Here is a 19,892-nt window from a genome sequence, read left to right on the forward strand (position 1 = left end):
GACACTCAGCTGGATCGGGAGTTCGTGGGACGTCACCGAGCCGAACGTGTGCAGATCACGGAGGTGCCGTACTTTCCGTACTAGGATCGGTCGGATCGTGAAGACGTACGACTACATCAACCGCGTTGTCATAACACTTCCGCTTACGGTCTATGAGGGTACATGGACAAAACTCTTCCCCTCTCGTTGCTATGCATCACCATGATAGATCTTGCGTGTGCGTAGGAAATTATTTGAAATTACTGCCTTCCCCAATACCTTTCACTAAAGATGAAATTGATAAAGTGGTGCAACAAATGCCTGCTGACAAACCACTAGGTCCAGATGGTTTTAACACAACTTTCCTTAAGCATTGTTGGGACATCATTGCACCAGATTTCTATAAGCTCATAGAGGATTTCCACTCAGGCAGGTCAATATTCAGATTATCAATTATTCCTTCATCAATCTGATACCCAAGCATGATGCAGCATCAACTCCAGCAGACTTCAGACCTATCTCTTTACTCAACTGCACACTTAAGATTATCACTAAATTGCTGGCAAATAGATTGTAGAAAGTCATCTTGGGCATGGTTAATAAAAATCAATATGGCTTTCTCAATAATAGGTGCATCCAAGATTACATGGCCTGGGCTTATGAATATATTTATCAATGCCAACAGAGTAAGAAGGAGCTCATTCTTTTAAAACTAGATTTTGAAAAGGCATTTGACATGATCAGCCATGATACTATTATAGAAGTGATGCAGGCTAAAGGTTTTGGACCAAAATGGATTCACTGGATCAAAATGATCTATGAGACTAGTTTTTCCTAAGTTTTACTCAATGGGATCCCAGGAAAACAGTTCTAGTGTAAGAAAGGTGTCAGGCAAGGGGACTCACTTTCACCCCTGATCTTTGTCATTGCTATTGATATTTTATAGTCTATGATGAATGAAGCAATGCAAAACTCCCTGGTTGCATCTCCATTAAATCACAGATCCAGTTCAGATTATCCCATAATCCAATATGCTGATGACACCATCCTTGTGGCTCATGCTGATATCAGACAAGTGCAGCACATCAAGAATTTGCTACTTCATTATGCAGACTATACATGTATGAAGGTCAACTACTCAAAATCTACCCTGGTGTCTCCTTAATACACCTGAGGCCAAAATGCAAGAGATATCTAACCTCCTTGGTTGCAGAATTGGAACTTTGCCTCATAAATATTTGGGACTACCTCTTTGCAGTTCTAAACCCAGAGTGATAGATTATGTTCCCCTGCTGCAGAGAATTGAACACAGATTACTTGGATGCTCTACCCTTTTGTACACTGGAGACAAAATTACACTCCTCAAGTCAGTATTTACAAGTATGCCTACATTCTTCATGTGCACATTCAGGATACCCAAGACTATGCTCAAACAAATCAACTCTTACCTCATGAACTGCTTCTGGAGAAAATATGGTTCTGAAGATAGAGGTACTGCTCTCAACTCTTGGCAGAAAGTTCGCAAACCCAAAACACATGGAGGTCTGGGGGTTTTGGATCTACATGCACATAACCAAGCTCTCCTAATGAAACACCTACATAAATTCCTAAATAAAGCAGACATTCCTTAGGTTAACATAATCTGGGAAGCTTACTATCTAGATAGTATTCCAAGAGACAAGATGGTAGGCTCCTTCTGGTGGAAAGAAATTTGAAAGCTACTTCGAACATTCAAGCTAAATTCTATTTGTAGAGCGGGAAAGGGTGATACTGTTAATTTCTTGAAAGACAGATGGCAAGAGATCCCTCTGAATGAGAAATACCTAGAGCTCCATTCATTTGCAGTTAGTCATGAGGTCACTCTCTTTCAAATCCAGCAACTAATAGACTTTAGTCAACACTTCCACAAACCTCTCTCACTGGAAGCCTATAGTCAATTCAATGCCCTTGAAGAATTGGTAAGTAGCAAAACAAACTCTATTGTTCAAGATGTCTGGACCTTAAACACAGCTTCCCAAAAATTCTCATCCATGAAACTATACAAATCATTGATGGGAGTGAGTATAGCACACAACATTTTCATGATGGTTTGGAATTCTGCTTGCCGTCTTAGACACAAAATCTTCTTCTGGATCCAACTGCATGATAGGCTTAGAACAAGGAATATGATTAAAAGAAGGAATATGCATTTGGAAGATTACAATTGTGCTTTATGTTCAAATAAAACAGAGGAAACCGTTTCAACCTATTCTGGAACTGTCCTTTCACATGGCTATGCTGGAGCTCAATCATACACAGCAGAAGCAGAGGCATATCCACTTTTGATGAAGTGCACCTTTTGAAAGAGAGATTACCACCGGGCATTGCAATGGAAATCATTGTCATGGGATGTTGGAGTATATGGATGATCCGAAATGGTAAAATCTTCAGGAGAGCGCCACCTCATCCAGACTCATGGAAATTCTACCTTAAAGAAGGACTCCAGATTACCAGGATTAGAGCAAAGCAAGAAAAAGAAGAACATATCAGCTCTTGGATAGTACAGAACTTGTAATTTAATTCCCATGTTTGATCGCACTGGTGTTGGGTGATTCTTGTTGGATAATTGTTTGTATATATTTTATTATAATGAAAATACCATAGAACTACAGTTCTATGGTTTCGCCTAAAAAAATGAAGTGCACTCCAAAGACTCACCCCTCCCCCACAGCCTTCTAATATGGAGGCTAGTGGGCCCATTTTGAAGCGGCCTTAAAAAATAATGTCAATTGGCTTTTGTATCAAAATTATAACACAAATGGTTATTATGACAATCCACCACATGTGACTCTGCTAGAGTTACTCTAATACTCCTTCATAGAATGGTTCTTCATAATTTCATGATTTTCGTTATTTTAGGACCACAAATTGCAACTTACTGTCCAGGTCGACAGAGATCACCGCTAAGGAGCAGCGCACGACGACGACCATGGACTCCGAGCCTGCTGGGGGAGGGATGCCGACGCAAGAATCTATAGCCTTCGACAGGCTCAAGGCCTTCTACAACAATCTCATGAAGAAGCTGGGACCCCCACTCCTCCGCGAGGTGCAAGGCTCCTCCCCCCGCCCTGAGGCCGAGCCTTTCACCCCTAAGAGGACGACCAGGGCTTCAAAGAGAAGTGCCAATGCCAGCGCTGCCAAGCCAAAACTAGCGGAGAATGTCCTGCTACGCGCGCTCGGCCTTGTGCCCGATGACTTGGTGGCTGATGAGGCAGCAGTACAGGAGCTCCAAAGTTTCTTCGACTCGCCTCTGCGGGAGCAGCACATCAGGGTGATCGCGGCTCTGCTCGGGAAGGCTGTGCCACCCACGGATGAATTGGCGAGTGCGCAGGACACGACCATCGCCATGCTCTGATGCGTGCATTGCATTGGTGTGGGTGGATGCCTAGCTCTCCAATATCGTACAACCTAGAGGTTTTGTGTTGGAACGTGCGCGGACTCAACAACCCTGCGAAAAAGAAGGCAGTGAGGGACTTTGTTACTTCGGTGAAAGTCAATTTGGTTTGTTTGCAGGAGACTAAACTTGATGTAATCGATCAGTTCATAGTAATGCAATGTGTCGGGCCGTCCTTTGACGGTTTTTCTTATTTGTCAGCGGAGGAGACCCGTGGTGGCATCTTGCTCGCTTGGGACACAAAGGTGATCACAATCGACCACATCTAGTTGGAACCCAACTTTGTTACGGGCATGGTGACTAATAAGGAGGGAGAGAAGTGGTGGATTTCTGCGATGTATGCGCCCCAGGGTGATGAGCTCAAAATGCAATTCCTCTTGGATCTTTATGCCTGGAGAGCTTTATGCCCTGGGCCGTGGATGGTGCTAGGCGATTTCAACATGATCTTGCGGGCATCGGAGAAGAGCAATGATCACATTAACCGAACGATGATGAAAATATTTCGAAGCTTTGTGGATGATCACGAGCTAAAGGAGCTCTACATGCATGGTCGGATGTTCACGTGGTCTAATGAAAGAAATGTCCCTACCTTCACAAAGATAGACCGGGTGTTGGTGTCGGTTGATTGGGAGTTGTTGCACTCGGATCACCTGCTCCAAGCCCTCTCCAGGGGTGTCTCCGACCACGCCCCCTTGGACTTGTCGACAAATGTTCATCTACATCATAAGAAGCGATTTTGATTCGAGATCTTCTGAACCAAACTGGACGGCTTCGACGATGCAATCCGGGAGGCTTGGACTTGCAGTGACGAGATTGTGGATCCGTTCAAACACTTGGATGTTCTATACAGAAATACAGATGTCTACCTTCAGGCTTGGGGGCAACGAAAAGCTGGTAACATAAAAACCCTCATGGCGGTGGCCAACTGGCTTATTCACAGGTTCGACCAAGCCTCGGAAGCTCACCGGCTATCGGACATGGAATGGTGGTTGAGGAGGACGCTCAAGGTTGCGCTGTTGGGTCTTGCCTCACTCCAGCGAACAATTGATCGACAGAGATCACAGATCAGGTGGTTGAAAGAAGGGGACGCCAACACAAAGCTATTTCAGGCGGTGGCCAATGGTAGGAGATCCAAGACTTATATCGCATAGCTGAAGCACGAGGAGGAGATCCTCACGGACCAAGGCAAAATTGAGGACGTGTTCGCCGGGGTATATGACAGGCTGTTGGGTACGGCCAACACGTGTGTGCACTCCTTAAATCTCGATCTGCTGGGCTTGCCACAACTAGACCTCGCGGACATGGAGGAGATCTTCGCGGAGGAGGAGATTTGGAGCGTGATTAAGGAGCTCCCACCAGACAGAGCCCCCAGCCCTGACGACTTCATCGGTTTGTTCTATCACAAAGCTTGGCCGGTGATCAAGCACGATATCATGGCTGCCTTGCTTAAGCTGTATGTGGGGGACGACAGGGGTTTTTTCAAGCTCAATAAGGCGCACATCGTGCTTATTCCTAAGACTTCGGAGGCCTTGGAGGTCAAGGATTTTAGGCCCATCAGCCTCCCTCACAGCTTCTCCAAGCTCTTTGCCAAGATTCTGGCCATGCGGGCGCGCAGGAGATTGCACGAAGTAGTTAGCGCAAACCAGTCGGCTTTCGCAAAAGGAAGAAGTATCCATGATAATTACCTTCTGGTGAGGCAAGTCGCCCGCAAAATCTATGCGGCTAAGATCAAGGGGCTCGTCCTCAAGCTCGACATCGTGAGACCCTTCAACTCACTCTCGTGGACCTTCCTCCTGGAAGTTTTGAGGGCCAGGGGTTTCAGATGGAAGTGGATCGGTTGGGTTTCCATGCTACTCTGTTTTGCGAGCACAAAGATCATTGTGAATGGGAGCCCGAGATGCACAATCTATCATGCTAAAGGCTTGAGGCAAGGGGACCCGGTGCCCCCCCTACTTTTCGTGATCGCCATGGACGTGCTTACAACGTTGTTCTGCAAAGCTACAAACGCGGGCTTGCTCAGTACGGTCTACAGCATCCTACCTCTGCAAAGGCTATCTATCTACGCGGACGACGTCGCCATGTTTGTCAAGCCAGAGACGCAGAACCTGCACTACGTGAGAGAGCTCCTCGAGGTCTTTGGGGAAGCTTCGGGGCTCAAGATCAACTTCGCCAAATCAGCAGCTATCCTAATTCGTGGTGCAGAGGAGGATGGGCGGAGAGTTAGAGCTATTCTTCGCTGCCAATTGGGTGCGTTCCTGTTTAAGTATCTTGGCATCCCTTTAAAGATCCATCAGTTGTGCCACACATATTGGCACCCGCTCCTTGATCAGGTCAGGAAGGTGGTTCCAGCATGGCAGAGAGGGCTCATACACAGACTAGGCGGCTCATCCTTCTCAAATCGGTGGTCTCTGCAAGGCCCATTCACCAAATCATGGTTCTAGATGCCCCGGCTTGGGTTTTTGAGGAAATCAACAAATGGATGTGGGATTTCTTTTGGGCCGGGAAAGATAAAGTCAATGGTGGGCAGTGCCTTGTGGCATGGGACACAATCTGTCGGCCGACGAGCCTTGGTGGGCTGGGCATCAAGGATCTGAGTCTGCAGGCCATCGCTTTGAGAGTGCGCTGGGAATGGCTACGCAGAACGGATCTGCTTCGACCATGGCAGGGCATCCCACTTGCTGAAGACACCGAGGCCAAGTCGATCTTCAATAGCTTCATCAAGATTACACTTGGCAATGGGAGAGGATTATGTTTTGGATGGACAGATGGATTCATGGTTTCACGGTCGGCGAGATTGCTCCGTTGATCCTGGAGATGGTTTGCACGAGGGCGCGCAACGCCAGGACTGTCCGACAGGCACTGACGGATAACGCATGGTCGCGAGATGTGCAAGGTGACATCTCTTTCCCGGCGCACATGCAGGTGGCTCACTTGTGCCTTGCCATTGCGATGGTACCGCGGGACGATAACCTTCCTGATCAGTTCACTTGGCCTGCTGACAAGTTCGGAGCTTACACGGCAAGGTCGACCTACCAGAGATTATGCATGGGCTTTGTGCGTTCGCCGACTGCTATGGCCATCTGGCAGAGCTAGGCACCGTTGCGCTGCAAGATCTTCGCTTGGCTCATGGTTTAGTACCGCTTATGGACGTCTGACAGGCGCGCCCGGCATGGGCTCCAGGACGAGCCATCCTCTTGCTTCACCTGCTTGCAGGACCAGGACAACGTTGATCACATTCACGTGAGATGCATCTACGTGCGGGAGGCATGGAATCGCTGCTTTGACACAATGCAAATGAACATTGCACCACCAACCCAGAGCAACACGTTTACCGAATGGTGGTTCCAGCAAAGTACAAGGTTCTCGGGCAAAATTCGTCGTGGTTTTGACTCCTTCGTGATCAGCGCGGCATGGGCTTTGTGGAAACATAGAAATGCGAGGGTGTTCAATAGAGTGCCCGATCAAAGGGCGCCCGAGCAACTGGCGACGCTTGTGCTTTCGAAGATCAAGGAGTGGTCGCTAGCGGGACTAGGTGTAGGAGCCTTAGATCCTTTTGTGAGAGAGTGATTTTGTTCTACATTCGGTCTTGGTGCTTGTCAAGCAGGATGTTCGCATCTTGCTAGACTGCTTGTAAATATCTTCTGCCTTCTATAAAAATATAGTACGCCATTTTGGCGTACTCTTGAAAAAAAATCCCTTAGTTTTCGCCCACCCACTTATTTCCCTTCCAGTCAACCAAAACGTTCCGGTTCCCAGTCAATCTTGTCGAGTGTTGTGATTAGTTAGGAAATATGAAATAGACTAGGATATGTTTTGTCTTGTCTTATACTTCAAATTGACCATCTATATATAGGAAAATGGTTGTGTACTCCTGTGAGTACGTACTCCCGCTCCTCATATACCACATAGATGAGTCTTCTATACCTCTTTATTATTTTTAATATACTTCATTAGTAATTATTAGATACCCCAAAATGAATTTCATGAAAAAATTCATGTGAGTCTACATATTTTTAAATTTTTACGTATATACTGATGTGTTTGTACGTGAAAAAGATATATTACAAAAAGTACGTCGCAGATGATATTTTTTCAACAAAACTCGTATTGAGGTATCTTAGAATATTTAATGAAGTATATTGAGAATGATAAAGAGGTATAATTAATGCGTATATGAGGTATATTAAGGATGGGAGTACATACTCCCAGGAGTATAGCTGCCTCCGCTGCTTTCGCTCAGCGCGCAACCCGCGGGGAGGTCGCCCTTCATGACCGTTGTTGGGGGCTGCGCCACCCGTACCTAGGGTTCGTCCGCCGGTGTTGTTGACTGGCTGCCGTAGAGAGTCTTTTTCCCCGATCGCTCGATACGGAGTTTTCTCTCTCCTTCCGATCGCCTTGATCGGTGATTACCTTTTTAGTTTTCCGATCTAAGATTGGTTTGTGCCGCCAGCCACCGCGGTCGACCCATGCGCGCCTCTATTCCGACATTGGTGCGGCCGCCCGGCCTCTTCTTCAACTCGGTGGCCACGTACGACAAGGGGGCCCGTCACGACCGTCGTCTGCACGTTTGCCCGTCCGTCGCCCTGCATCGGCCGTCACCGCCTTGATCCGACCGGGACTTCTTCATCACCACCCATCCCTGCCCCGTGCCATCTGCCTCGCCGGCCCCGTCCCCGACTACCTCGGGCTCGCCGACTGCCTCGAGGTCGTGCGTCACTGTTGCGTTGGTCCCTCGAGCCTCGCTACCTAGGCGCCAGTGATGCATGGGCAGCCCGGGTACTAGTGCTGACACGCTCGTCCGCACGTTGACCGTCGCCGCCGGCTTCATCTTGGACTCTGTCAGCACCCCGTCTTCACTGAGCGACGTCCCCGACATCGTGCGCGATCGGATTGATCACCCGCTTGCCCGCGGTCCACCTCATCTACGTCGTGCGATCGATCTGACCCGTCAGTTGCGCGCGCAACTCCGTAGTTTCTGTGAAGATCGTCCCAAGTGCAACGCGCCCCTATACCGATCGAGCAACCGGCTGCTGCTATGTTGCTTCGTCTCGCCACAGCGCCGCTGCCTCATGGTTCTTCTGACGGCTGCACCGGCTCATGTGTCGCTGCTGCGTCGCCCCTTCAGACTGTAGCTTCGCGACATGCGGCCCCCGCCACTGCCCGAGGCCGTCCCCATGGCTACACCGACCGGCGCACCGCTGCTGCATCGCCCCTTTGGGCCATAGTGCCGCGGCACGCATTCCAAGCCGTCGCCGCGACCATCATGTTGCCGTTGTGTCGCCCCTTCGGGCCATAGCGCCGTGGCACGTGGTCCACTTTGCCATCCTCATGTGTCAACTTCCACGTGGTATGCGCCGCGCCGCCTCCCTTAGTGGGGGAACACCACCATCCGCGCCGTTCTTCGTCATGCTGTTGGATTCTCCTCGCCTACTTCGAGCATTGCCGCCACACTCCTAACCTATCCGCAGCCGCCTTGTCAGGCCGCTGACGCCGCTCTGCTTTCTCGGCGCCGCTGCCTCTCGTTTACGCGAGCCACGCCGCCCGTCCACCCCCTTCATCTTCGTTCAGCACCAGCTCATCGCCAGCGTCGCCGTCATCTTCCTCGACCACTTCATCTACTCCGACAACTGCGGTCTACATCGGCCCCTTCTACCCCACGTTGACTGGCACCGCAATCATCGTCGAGTCCTTTTCTGTTGTCCCCTCCGACTCCTCTGACATGGCGTACAGCTTGTGCAGGTCCCCGTCTACGCATGCCCGGTGCTGGCAACACCGATGCGTGCCTTCGTCCACGACTTGTTCCCGGGCCTGGCAAACCTGGCTCGACGCCTCGTCAACACCGTCTTATTCCTGTCGCACCACTGCTTCGACACTACTGCGCCCATGACTAACTCGCCGCCTACTTGCGCCCGTGGCTCCATGGCGACCTCCTCGACATCGACTATCCCGACTTGACATCAACCACGGCGTTCTTCGCATGGCTACCTCGACCACGACTACACCACCCACGCTCTCGGCTACTTCGACAACGGCACAAAGGGCTACTGCCCTGCTTGAGCAACCTCGCTGGTTTCCAGTCCAGCCACGACTTTCGCGATGCATTGACCGTTACGACTATGGGGGGTGTCCGCCGGCTTACCTTTGGATTCTTCTCCAGTCTCTCCGCCTACATCGCTACCGTTGTGACTGTGGAGGATGTTGAGTATCATGATTAGTTAGGAAATATATTTTTTTGAAAAATCACGGGCTGGGGGGGGGGGAGCTCCCACCTAAATATATTTCTCAAATTTGTAACCCATTATTTGACTGATTACAAGGTGAAATTACATAAGCATGTGTAACCGTAATAAGAGGTAGGAACGCCATGAGGAGGCGGCCTGCTTTTGCTCTGTTTTCTTCATCCGGTGCGTCCAGAGCATGAGATCATCATCAATGATTCTCCTAAGTGTGAGGATACTACGGTTGTTTTGCTGCCTGAAGGTCATAGCATTTCTAGAGTCCCAAATCTTCCATAGAATAATGAGGAGGATGGAGTGCCAGATTGCCGCATCCAGCTGAGAAGGGAGACGGCGGTCCCAAAGATCATCGATGGTGGCCAAGGGGGAAAGGCCAATCCGTTGCCATACCACTGAGCGGGCATAGTGAGTCAGAGACCGTGTGCTTGCGGAGTAGGTTGCTTTTGGAGTTGAGTCGATCCCGGAACAGCAGCCATTGTAAAAACTCGCCCATGGTCAGCGTGTAGGCGGCCCTGGTGGAGAAGCATAGGCCACCATTGAGGTAGCGCCCGTCTGGCCCAGTCAACAGTTGGAAATCCTGCAGGAGAGACAACTCAGAGCACAACACGGCAGTAGCATTAGAGGTTAGGCAGTTCCGTAGGATTGAATCTAAACCGTAGTTAAAAACAGTAGCCATACGAGCGAGGGGTATAGTGGTGTGAGAGTAGAGGCACGGGAATAATGTAGCGAGAGGTTTCTGGTGAATCCTTACGTCCAACCAGAAATATGTATTAGTACCAGAGTTGGATATGTTCTGACTTGCACCAATCTCTCTCTATCCTTCTAACAAATCTTTATATAAACACCTTTCAACGACTGGCACCGCACCAAGCTATTGTTGGCAGCTGGCTGGTGAAGTTTGCACAAGCACCGTCCTCCGTACGTGAGCCGGAAGTAGGAGATGGTCTTCCATAACATCCTCCCCAAGATAGGCGCCCACTGGCTCGTCAACTTGTACCGCTCGGCCAGGAAACTCCGCAGCTTGCAGAGCAAGCCATCTACCGTTGCCGCCTCCGGGTGCACCATCCCGGCCGCTGCCGGAAGGACGGTGCTGTACGACTTCCACGGCGGGATCCTGAGGTCCAGAGCTCTCTTCCCCTACTTCATGCTCGTCGCCTTTGAGGGCGGTAGCTTTCTCCGGGCGCTACTCCTCCTCGTCTTCTTTCCTCTCGTATGGATACTCGGCGAGCACTCCGACGCCAGCCTCAGGGTCATGGCGTTCGTCACCTTCGTCGGACTCAGACCACGGGACGCTAACCTCGTGGCCCGCGCCATCCTGCCCAAGTTCTACATGGAGAAGCTCAACGCGGAGGTGTACGATCGCTTGTGGCTGCCGGCGAAGAGGAAGGTGGCGGTGACGAGCACGCCGAAGGTGATGGCGGAGTGGTTCCTCAAAGAGTACATGGCCGCGGACATAGTTGTCGGGAATGAACTTCAGATGATTAAGGTTGGTCGCCGCTGCTACTTCACCGGGCTGCTGGGCAGGTTAGGGCCATTGCCGGGCGGCATGACGGAGAAGGTCCTGAGGTCGGAGTTTGGAGTGGACGGCGGCATGGCCGACCTTGCCGTTGTCGGGAGCTCCAACCCACTTAATCACCACTTCACCTCCTACTGCAAGGTTCGTACATTCGTGCTTAACAGTCTACTAAAGTTCTATAGTTAATTCTTTATTAGAGTGCTGTTTGCCTAATTGTAGTTCTACTCATATATCACCCGATCAAGTTAGGACTTCTTTAAAGATATGACAAGTACGTTCTCGATCGATTGCATTGTTATTTGGACGAAAATGAAGTTACAGGGCCACCCGTCCGTGTGCGGTCACGGCCTCACGGCTCACTGCAAAACTGGACCGTGATCACAGGATTGTGGCGGAGCCCCCAAAAAAATTGAAGGATCTCCTATCGTCAATTTTAAGTGTGATCTTCTGGAACAGTATCTGTGGCTCTTCGGTGTCACACACCCCTATATAAATATAGCATTAAAAACATATTATGAAAATTTAAAAAAATATCCAAAATTATGGGATATGAAACCTGGGTGCCTATTATACATCCGTGTTCAATTCTGTGAGGAATGGATGCCCATGGTAATGTCAGTAAAAATGAGAAAAAAAATCGTATATATCGAAGAGAAAAAAGTGGATGTAACGTATGTCGGACCGTAATTCCCGCGCCGCGGATAACACGGGCACTCATTCCCCATGAAAATGAACATGGGTGTACAATGGGCACCGAGGTTTCATATCTCAGAATTTTAGATTTTTTTTTAAAATCTCCTGAAATGTTTTTTAATGCTATTGTCATATAGGGGTGTGTGGCACCCGGGTGCTCCAATGCACATTTCCCGTCATTTTATCCCTTATATGAACTGCTCGTTTCCGTTCTTTTAAAGGGGAAAACAATAGGTAGTTTTTTAAAAAAAACTGTAGGTTGTTGATTGGTCTAAGATAATACTATAAAAATGTATCCCTGCAAACGGTAAGGAGGTACAATTATAAGGAGAACCAACGGAAACTAAATATGACGTTACATAATGTGCAACCAGCCTTCCAACTTTAATTGTTTGATCATGTCACTATTACTAGAGCCGTAGAGCGGAGTCTTTGGACCCACCCCATCTGATCCCTAAATCTTTGAACCCGTCCCCGTCTGATCCCAAAATATCGATGTTAAAATTTGATACATTGCTCGTTGTTGTTCTGAACGGTAGTTTATTTCCAGAAGGAATCTTGTATGTTATCATACTCAATCGTATCGAACTGCCATCTACGAAACTTAGATAAGTTGCAAAGATGACAACCTCCAACATGCACATATCTCAATGTAGTTGGAGTGCAGCTAGGATCTTGGCTATATCTAACCCACTTTTCCAAATTGCATTTCTTACAATTGTTACGGTATTTTACGTTACACATTAGTTCTCACAACTTTGATAGCAAAATGAAATTGCAAGTGTACTTGTAAGTTCTGTAAAGAAGTGAGTATGAATTGTGACCTATATATCGAATAATTTATGGCAATAATCTTAGCCCAAATACTATATTTTTTTTCAAAGAGGGGATTAAAAACAACTGCCTCTGTATCATGCTGATGCACATAGAGGAAAAAAACCATACCTTACAACTCAACGGAGTTTCACCATGCTAAGACGACAAGGGGACTAAGTGGGCAACTAGGATAAAACATTAAGCTACATATCTTCATCCTGGTTATATTTTTTTCAACTTACCATTGGTTTTTCATGTATCAATTCAAATATTTTGTAATTACCCGAGTTCAAGTTCATTATAATCACATAGTGCATGAGAAAGCTGGGAAGTGGTTCGGTTTTACTGTCCTAAGTTGGAGAGTTACTGAATGGCTCCATTCAATGGTTTTATAGTGTACTCCTTAGGCCCAAAAAAGATGAGGTTCCGAACATTAACATGGCCGTCTGAACATAATGTTTACCATTAGTTTGTAGTCGCTCTATCCTATAGTATAATGTGCATTGATTTTCAAGAAAGTCAAGCTTCAGAAATTTGGACCGAATTTAAGAGGAAATTGTCTATATCTGCAATATCAAATGTATACCATATGAAAATACATTTCATGATGAATCTAATAGTATTGATTTGATATTCTTGATGGTGATAAAAAAATTATATTTTGGTAAAAATTTATGAAGTTTGATTTTTAAAAATCTAATACGCATTATATTTTGGGATGAAAGAAGTATTTGGTATAGCTATAAAACTTGTGTTCAAATAAAAGTTATCTTACAGAAGCATTTTGGGGACAAATTTATACATAATACTTCCATACATTGAATCAAAATAGTATACTCCCTCCGTTCATAAATATAAAATGTTCTAACTTTTTTCTGAATCAGATATATCTAGACATGTTTTAGTATATTTGTTCACTCATTTCAGTCCGTGTGTAGTCTATATTGAAATATTCAAAACATAGTATATTTGTGACAAGAGGAGTAGAGTTTTTTGGGTGGTAATCATTTAAGTTTGGCCAAAAAAAATGTCAAAACACCAAGTTTTTTTCAACAGTAGGGAATGTAGCACTAGTGGGTGTTTCGTTGGGCAGAAACTTTGTTTGAGAGGCTAACATGTGGTGTGAGTGTTGTGCTTTCATCCAAAGTGAAAGAACTACAACGTCAACTCCAAAGAATACAATGTTACACCATGTAAGATGAGATGCTTAATGCTAACAACATCATTACATGTGCACACTTCAGAATTTACCCAGGAAGGCATATTACTTGCCTAGACACACTAAGAGCAAGTACAATAGCATGTTTATAGCCCACTTACATGGTCATTTTGCCTATATGGAGAAGAGAGACATGAAAAAGTGAGGAAAGTGGGATTTCATGCAAGAGCTTAACTATATACGCGCTTCTAGGCAGATACAACAAATATGAAGAAAGCGATAGTGAGAATATGAGAAAGCATACCACTTTTGTAGTCACTTTTTAGCTAACTTTATTGTGTGAGTGGCTATAAATGATGACTATATATGACATGACAATATCATATAGTCAACAGTTGACTGCACTATTAACCATGCTCTAAGGCGTATAGCTTAGCGTCGTGGCGAGACCGGATATGACCAATTTGAGGTCAGGTTTGTAGTTATGTAGGATTAAGCGATGCATAGTGGAACTCCACTCTAATAAGCCGCATACCATTGCGACCAGTTGCGCGGTTGGTGCGGCCTCCATCGTCCCCATAGGACCGAGGTAGTTCGTGGGTCTCGTCGCCGATGCACCTCTGCTTGATCGGATGTAACCTCCCCCGGGTCCTTAGGAGATCCTTGTTGGGGAACGTAGTAATTTCAAAAAAAAAAATCTACGCACACGCAAGATCATGGTGATGCATAGCAACGAGAGGGGAGAGTGTTATCCACATATCCTCGTAGACCGAAAGCGGAAGCGTTAGCACAACGCGGTTGATGTAGTCGTACGTCTTCATGATCCGACCGATCCAAGTACCGAACGCACGGCACCTCCAAGTTCAGCACACGTTCAGCTCGATGACGTTCCGCGAACTCCGATCCAGCAGAGCTTCACGGGAGAGTTCCGTCAACACGACGGCGTGGTGACGGTGATGATGTTGCTACCGACGCAGGGCTTCGTCTAAGCACCGCTTCGATATGACCGAGGTGGAATATGGTGGATGGGGGCACCGCACACGGCTGGGAGAGATCAACTGATCAAATTGTGTGTCTAGAGGTGCCCCCCTGCCCCTGTATATAAAGGAGCAAGGGAGGAGGCCGGCCGACCCTCTATGGGCGCGCCAGGAGGAGGAGTCCTCCTCCTAGTAGGAGTAGGACTCCCCTTTCCTACTCCTACTAGGAGGAGGAAAGGAAGGAGGAGAAGGAGAAGGAAGGAGAAGGAGGAAAAAGAGGAAAGGGGGGCCGACCCCCTAGTCCAATTCGGTTTGGGCTAGGGGGGGCGCGCGCCCTGCCTCCTCTCTTCCACCACTTGGCCCATGAGGCTCATTACTTCTTCCTCGTATTCCCGTAACTCCCTGGTACCCCCGAAAATACCCGAATCACTTGGAACCTTTCCGATGTCCGAATAAAGTCGTCCAATATATCGATCTTTACGCCTCGACCATTTCGAGACTCCTCGTCATGTCCCCGATCTCATCCGGGACTCTGAACTACCTTCGGTACATCAAATCACATAAACTCATAATACAATCATCACCGAAACTTTAAGCGTGCGGACCCTACGGGTTCGAGAACTATGTAGACATGACCGAGATATGTCTCCGGTCAATAACCAATAGCGGAACCTGGATGCTCATATTGGCTCCCAAATATTCTACGAAGATCTTTATCGGTCAGACCGCATAACAACATACGTTGTTCCCTTTGTCATCGATATGTTACTTGCCCGAGACTCGATCGTTGGTATCTCAATACCTAGTTCAATCTCGTTACCGGCAAGTCTCTTTACTCGTTCCGTAATACATCATCCCGCAACTAACTTATTAGTTGCAATGCTTGCAAGGCTTAAGTGATGTGCATTACCGAGAGGGCCCAGAGATACCTCTCCGACAATCGGAGTGAAAAATCCTAATCTCGAAATACGCCAACCCAACAAGTACCTTCGGAGACACCTGTAGAGCACCTTTATAATCACCCAGTTACGTTGTGACGTTTGGTAGCACACAAAGTGTTCCTCCGGTAAACGGGAGTTGCATAATCTCATAGTCATAGGAACATGTATAAGTTATGAAGAAAGCAATAGCAACAAACTAAACGATCAAGTGCTAAGCTAATGGAATGGGTCAAGTCAATCACATCATTCTCCTAATGATGTGATCCCATTAATCAAATGACAACTCATGTCTATGGCTAGAAAACATAACCATCTTCGATTAACGAGCTAGTCAAGTAGAGGCATACTAGTGACACTCTGTTTGTCTATCTATTCACACATGTATTATGTTTCCGGTTAATACAATTCTAGCATGAATAATAAACATTTATCATAATATAAGGAAATAAATAATAACTTTATTATTGCCTCTAGGGCATATTTCCTTCAGTCTCCCACTTGCACTAGAGTCAATAATCTAGATTACACAGTAATGATTCTAACACCCATGGAGCCTTGGTGCTGATCATGTTTTGCTCGTGGAAGAGGCTTAGTCAGTGGGTCTGCAACATTCAGATCCGTATATATCTTGCAAATTTCTATGTCTCCCACTTGGACTAAATCCCGAATGGAATTGAAGCGTCTCTTGATGTGCTTGGTTCTCTTGTGAAATCTGAATTCCTTCGCCAAGGCAATTGCACAAGTATTGTCACAAAAGATTTTTATTGGACCCGATGCACTAGGTATGACACCTAGATCGGATATGAACTCCTTCATCCAGACTCCTTCATTTGTTGCTTCCGAAGCAGCTATGTACTCCGCTTCACATGTAGATCCCGCCACGATGCTTTGTTTAGAACTGCACCAACTGACAGCTCCACCGTTTAATATAAACACGTATCCGGTTTGCGATTTAGAATCGTCCGGACCAGTGTCAAAGCTTGCATCAACGTAACCATTTACGATGAGCTCTTTGTCACCTCCATATATGAGAAACATATCCTTAGTCCTTTTCAGGTACTTCAGGATGTTTTTGACCGCTGTCCAGTGATCCACTCCAGGATTACTTTGGTACCTCCCTGATAGACTTATAGCAAGGCACACATCAGGTCTAGTACACATCATTGCATACATGATAGAGCCTATGGATGAAGCATAGGGAACATCTTTCATTTTCTCTCTATCTTCTGCGGTGGTCGGACATTGAGTCTTACTCAATTTCACACCTTGTAACACAGGCAAGAACCCTTTCTTTGCTTGATCCATTTTGAACTTCTTCAAAACTTTGTCAAGGTATGTGCTTTGTGAAAATCCAATTAAGCGTCTTGATCTATCTCTATAGATCTTAATGCCCAATATGTAAGCAGCTTCACCGAGGTCTTTCATTGAAAAACGCTTATTCAAATATCCTTTTATGCTATCCAGAAATTCTATATCATTTCCAATCAATAATATGCCATCCACATATAATATCAGAAATGCTACAGAGCCCCCACTCACTTTCTTGTAAATACAGGATTCTCTAAAAGTCTGTACAAAACCAAATGCTTTGATCACACTATCAAAGCGTTTATTCCAACTCCGAGAGGCTTGCACCAGTCCATAAATGGATCACTGGAGCTTGCACACTTTGTTAGCTCCCTTTGGATCGATAAAACCTTCTGGTTGCATCATATACAACTCTTCTTCCAGAAATCCATTCAGGAATGCAGTTTTAACATCCATTTGCCAAATTTCATAATCATAAAATGCAGCAATTGCTAACATAATTCGGACAGACTTAAGCATCGCTACGGGTGAGAAGGTCTCATCATAGTCAATCCCTTGAACTTGTCAAAAACCTTTTGCAAAAAGTCGAGCTTTGTAGACAGTAACATTACCGTCAGCGTCAGTCTTCTTCTTGAAGATCCATTTATTCTCAATGGCTCGCCTATCAATGGGCAAGTCAATCAAAGTCCATACTTTGTTCTCATACATGGATCTCATCTCAGATTTCATGGCCTCAAGCGGTGTCGTCTCAACGGATTTAGATGGTGCCCTATTTAACGTGAATGTAGTTGTCTCTAATGTATAACCCCAAAACGATAGTGGTAATCGGTAAGAGACATCATAGATCGCACCATATCTAATAAAGCACGGTTACGACGTTCGGACATACCATTACACTGTGGTGTTCCAGGTGGCGTGAGTAGTAAAACTATTTCACATTGTTTTAACTGAAGGTCAAACTCGTAACTCAAATATTTTACTTCTGCGATCATATCGTAGAAACTTTTATTTTTGTTACGATGATTCTCCACTTCACTCAGAAATTCTTTGAACTTTTCAAATATTTCAGACTTGTGTTTCATCAAGTAGATATACTCATATCTACTCAAATCATCTGCGAAGATCAGAAAGTAATGATACCTGCCGCAAGCCTCAATATTCATCGGACCACATACATCAGTATGTATGATTTCCAACAAATCTGTTGCTCGCTCCATTGTTCCGGAGAACGAAGTCTTAGTCATCTTGCCCATGAGGCATGGTTCGCAAGCATCAAGTGATTCCAAAAGCCCATCAGTATGGATTTTCTTTATGCGCTTTACACCAATATGACCTAAACGGTAGTGCCACAAATAAGTTGCACTATCATTATTAACTTTGCATCTTTTGGCTTCAATATTATGAAAATGTGTATCACCATGATCGAGATCCAACAAACCATTTTCATTGGGTGTATGACCATAGAAGGTTTTATTCATGTAAACATAACAACAATTATTCTCTAACTTACATGAATAACTGTATTGCAATAAACATGATCCAATCATATTTATGCTCAACGCAAACACCAAATAACATTTATTTAGGTTCAACACTAATCCCGAAAGTATAGGAAGTGTGCGATGATGATCATATCAATCTTGGAACCACTTCCAACACATATCGTCACTTCACCCTTAACTAGTCTCTCTTTATTTTGCAACTCCCATTTCGAGTTACTACTCTTAGCAACCGAACCAGTATCAAATACCGAGGGGTTGCTATAAACACTAGTAAAGTACACATCAATAACATGTATATCAAATATAGCTTTGTTCACTTTGCCATCCTTCTTATCCACCAAATACTTGGGGTAGTTCTGCTTCTAGTGACCAGTCCCTTTGAAGTAGAAGCACCTAGTCTCAGGCTTAGGTCCAGACTTGGGTTTCTTCACTTGAGCAGCAACTTGTTTGCCTTTCTTCTTGAAGTTCCCTTCTTCCCTTTGCCCTTTCTCTTGAAACTAGTGGTCTTGTCAACCATCAGCACTTGATGTTTTTCTTGATTTCTACCTTCACCGATTTTTGCATCGCGAAGAGCTTGGGAATTGTTTTCGTTATCCCTTGCATATTATAGTTCATCACTAAGTTCTACTAACTTGGTCATGGTGACTAGAGAATTCTGTCAATCACTATTTTATCTGGAAGATTAACTCCCACTTGATTCAAGCGATTTTAGTACCCAGACAATCTAAACACATGCTCACTGCTTGAGCTATTCTCCTCCGTCTTTTAGCTATAGAACTTGTTGGAGACTTCATATCTCTCAACTTGGGTATTTGCTTGAAATATTAACTTTAACTCCTGGAACATCCATATGATCCATGACGTTCAAAACGTCTTTCAAGTCCCGATTCTAAGCTGTTAAGCATGGTGCACTAAAATATCAAGTAGTCATCATATTGAGCTAGCCAAACGTTCATGACGTCTGCATCTGCTCCTGCAATAGTTCTGTCACCTAGCGGTGCATTAAGGACATAATTCTTCTGTGCAGCAATGAGGATAAACCTCAGATCACGGATCCAATCCGCATCATTGCTACTAACATATTTCAACTTAGTTTTCTCCAGGAACGCATTAAAATTCAACGGAACAATAGCACGGGCCATCTATCTACAATCAAACATAGACAAGCAAGATACTAGCAGGTACTAAGTTCATGATAAATTTAAGTTCAATTAATCATATTACTTAAGAACTCCCACTTAGAAAGACAGCCCTCTAATCTTCTAAGTGATCACGTGATCCAAATCAACTAAACCATAACCGATCATCACGTGAAATGGAGTAGCTTTCAAT

This window comes from Triticum dicoccoides, chromosome 3A (genome assembly GCF_002162155.2).
Source record: "Triticum dicoccoides isolate Atlit2015 ecotype Zavitan chromosome 3A, WEW_v2.0, whole genome shotgun sequence".
In the NCBI taxonomy this organism is placed as follows: domain Eukaryota; kingdom Viridiplantae; phylum Streptophyta; class Magnoliopsida; order Poales; family Poaceae; genus Triticum; species Triticum dicoccoides.